Source organism: Setaria viridis, chromosome 3 (assembly GCF_005286985.2).
Source record: "Setaria viridis chromosome 3, Setaria_viridis_v4.0, whole genome shotgun sequence".
Classification (NCBI taxonomy): Eukaryota; Viridiplantae; Streptophyta; class Magnoliopsida; order Poales; family Poaceae; genus Setaria; species Setaria viridis.
In genome coordinates, this window is record NC_048265.2 from 25,888,986 (window position 1) to 25,893,174 (window position 4,189).

Consider the following 4,189-nt stretch of genomic DNA (forward strand, 5'->3'; position numbering starts at 1 on the left):
GGAAGTGTCCGGTAGTTGTGCCGTGAGCTATTGCGGACGGGGAGTCCGGTAGCATTAAAACTTGGATCCTTTATGTAGGATCAACCCCACTTAATGATTCGGTTACTAAAAGAAATGCTTTGCGAAAAGTCTTTTGAAAATGAGCCCTTGCATGTGTTGAAAATCTAGCTTTATTGCAAAAAAACCTTAGCCTTATCCTTGATATATCCTATGCATATTCTTGATTGTATCCCCCTCCGTGGATGGGGTTGGACAAGCTTTACATTTTCGTACTCACCCTTGTTTTGTTGCTTCAGAGGAAGTCCCGGACTTCGTCGCCGAGGATTTCGAGTAGGTCTCTTCCGCACCCAATGCTGCCTGCGGTGTTGGCCTTTGCAGAATGCTTCCGCTGTCACTTAGTTCCACTGCAACTTGGATTTGTATCGTTGTTGGTTGGTTTCTCCTTTGGGTGTGGCTTGCCCGCCCGCTCCTGCGGGAGTTGTACGGTTTATGAACCATCTATTGAATAAATGTGTTATCAACCGCCTGGGACTGATAATTGTATAACATTTAGTCTCTACTTATGTGGGGACGCTTCTGGTGGTATAAGAGCCATTGTTGGCTGTAGGACGTGACCATTAGGACCGGAAAAGCCTTTTTGACCAAAATAAATGATTTGCAAAATTTCTTACTTCCCCTACTCTTTTGCAAAACTGATTTACACTCCGATTCTTTCCAGATGGCCGAAGAAGGATGGACCCACAGTCACTGCCTGGAAGAACTCGGTTTCCCCAAGTTGTTATTCATCTGCTTGAGCTGCCTTGGCACTCGAGAACGCCTGGAGTACTCAAGCAGGGAGTATGAGCTCTACGGTACCCCTCGATGTGATGTGATCATCTACATCGGGAGGAGTACTTGCTACCCCAACATCGAGCCATCTCAAGTGCCACTACTGTTTTTCGGCTCCGAGACACCTATCCCGTAGCAGCTCAGAAAGCTCTTGGCTACCTGTGCCAAGTTTATGAGAAGCACCTTGAACCCACTTCCATGATGTACTTCCCGCCTGCCGAGAAGGACCATACGGGTTGGAGAGCCCGAATAAGAGCTTTGGAAGAGCATGGACAGCGTGAGGAAGACCCCACGGTATACCACATGGCTGCCTACCTCGTCAGTTTGGATAAGCTTTATGACAGGCAAGCCGTGGAACTTAAACGGTAGATTCACCACACTGAGAAGGCGGAAGTCCACATCCAGATGCTCCAAGTAATCTATCAGCACCTCAAGGAGCTGAAGGAGGCCCATCTTGTGGGACTTGCTAGGAGACAGATTGTTGCCTCGAACGATGAGGAGGCCTTGATCCTGGAGGGAATTCCTATCCTCCACGGATTCAGCAAGAGGAAGGGTTCCAATACTCAACTAGCACCATCACCATTAGGGCCTTACAGAGGAAGATCTGAAATTGCCGAGGGAGGAGCAGTGGAGCCCCCTCCAGTGGAAAGGACGTTAAAGGATGAAGTTCTGGCACTCCTCATTCCGCCAGAGGACCACTCCGTTCAAAATGAAGACTCACCCCGCAAGTAGAGTGCCCAGCCCCAGAGTTGTACCATAAGCAATGAAACCATCCAGAGTTTAGAGTTGTATCCTTAGTTGTGTTGTTGTACTGGTCGTGTAGTGCGTGTTTTGGCCTCACCCCAAGTGTTGTAACCGCCCCGGTAAAAATAAATCGTTTGTGCTTGTTGCTTGTTAGTCTGTGTGCTTGTCGATAGGAGGTGGATTCTGTCTTTTCGAAAACACGAATTAATTAACTAAACATCACTTTAAATCCAAATCCAAGTCTCATGAAATTTCGCTCAATCTACAGATGCCTCCCAAGCGTACCACCAGGACCTCTCCGAGTTAGACTCGTGCCACCCCTAGTGCAGAGAGACAATTCGAAGGGCAAGGACCACCCCCTGCAGTGCACCATGAGGAGTAGGAAGTGAGTCATCTTGAAGGAAGGGAAGAAAGCCAAGTGGGAGCACAGCAGCCACCACCCACACCTGTTATGGATCTGGTGCAAGTGATGAACAACTAGACTCTTCTGTTGGAAGCCTTGGCCAATGCTATCACCTGCTAGAGGCCCGAGGCCCCGTGGATCGAGCATGAATGAAAGGTTGACAGACTTCCTCCTGACCAAACCATACTCTTCTGTCAACCCTCTTGATGCAGATGACTAGCTACGAGTTATCCAAAGGAAGCTAGACCCGTTTGGATGTGAAAGCAGGGATAAGGTTCTCTTGGCAGCCCATCAGCTCACTGGGACTACCCTAGCCTTGTGGGAGAATTACTGCATAGCTATCCAGGATGCCTCCACTATCACCTGGGATGAGTTTGTGACAACATTCCGCCGCTATCACATTCCAGCGGCCACCATGAAGCACAAGGCGGATGAGTTCCATGAACTACGCCATGGCAACAAGTCCGTGGAGGAGTACACCTATCAATTCATGGAGCTAGCCCGTTATGCTCCAAAGGAAGTGGACAAGGATGAGAAGAAGCAGAATATGTTCAAGATGGGCTTGAATGAAGAACTAAGGACCCTACTTACTCCTCAGATCTACCCCGACTTCAACACCTTGATGAACATGGCCATCCTGATTGAGAGAGCCAAAGAAGATGAGCAGAGGGACAACAAGCGTCGGTTCCTGGAAAGCAAGACCCACCAGCAGGACCGATTCTAGAAGCCGACGAGCTTCAGCCATCCAGTACCTAGGCCCTAGGCTCCTATGCAGTACCGGACCCAGTCCCAAGCATCCAGTTCTCATCAGCTCAATGCCCGATTCAGGAGCCAGAACCCCATCAAGGCCCCACAGAATAGTGCCAGCTAAGTCACCGGCAACAGCAGGGCATGCTTTAACTGCCGTGAGCTAGGGCATTTCGTCACCAACTGTCCATATGCCAACAAGCCAGCGGCATGAGCCTTCTCCAACTCTATAAATGGACCAAGGGCAGCATTGTCAGGAGCCAACCGTGTCCCAATCCGTAGCAACAACAACTCTAGCAACAACAACAACCAGCAGATGAGGCTGCCCCAACAGTCATTTGGACGAGCCCGCGTCAACCATATCAGCGCGCAAGAGGCTCGAGAAGCTCAGGGCGTGGTACTCGGTGAGTTTCTAGTTAGCTCAGTCTTGGCAACAATACCTTTTGATTCTAGAGCATTACATTCTTTTATATCATCAAGCTTTGTGGACAAGCACAACATACCTATGGTACTACTAAAGTTACCCCTATTAACCCGAAAGCCTGGAGCTAACATTCAGTGTCAACTAGGTTGTTCCTGGGTAAGGATCAATTTAAGTGGGGTAGAGTTCTTAGCAGACTTAGTAGTACTTAAGTCTAAAGGGATAGATGTGATCCTTGGAATGGATTGGTTAAGCCTACATGATGGTCACATAGGGTGTGCAAGTAACTTGTCACACTCAGGAAGTGGACTAGACTCGATGGTTTTTAGCATGGAAGCTTAGGCCATAGAAGGAGTCCCGGTAGTAGGTGAATACACTAATGTCTTTCCTGAAGAACTACCTGGAATGCCCCCAGACAGGGATATAGAGTTCGTAATTGACCTTATTCCTGGAACCTCCCCTATAGCCAAGAGACCCTATAGGATGGCAACATCTGAGTTGGTAGAACTGAAGAAATAGGTAGGGGAATTACAACAGAGTGGTTTTATCAGGCCTAGCTTATCTCTGTGGGGAGCTCCAATACTCTTTGTCAAGAAGAAAGATGGGAGCATGAGGATGTGCGTGGATTATCGTGCACTAAATGAGGTCACCATTAAGAATAAATACCCTCTCCCTAGAATAGATGATTTGTTTGATCAACTGAAATGAGCCAAGTATTTTTCTAAGATAGATCTAAGGTCGGGATATCATCAGCTCAAGATTAAGGAAAGTGACATTCCGAAGATGGCCTTTGTCACCCGTTATGGTCAATTTGAGTTCACTGTGATGTATTTTGGGCTAACCAATGCACCTGCTTACTTCATGAATCTCATGAACAAGGTGTTAGTGGATGAGTTAGTTTGTCGTGGTCTTTATCGACGACATACTTATTTACTCCAAGAGTGTCCAAGAGCATGAGCAGCATTTGTGGGTGGTGTTAGAAAAATTGAGAGCACACCGACTCTATGCCAAATTCAGCAAGTGTGAATTTTGGCTTGAAAAAGTGG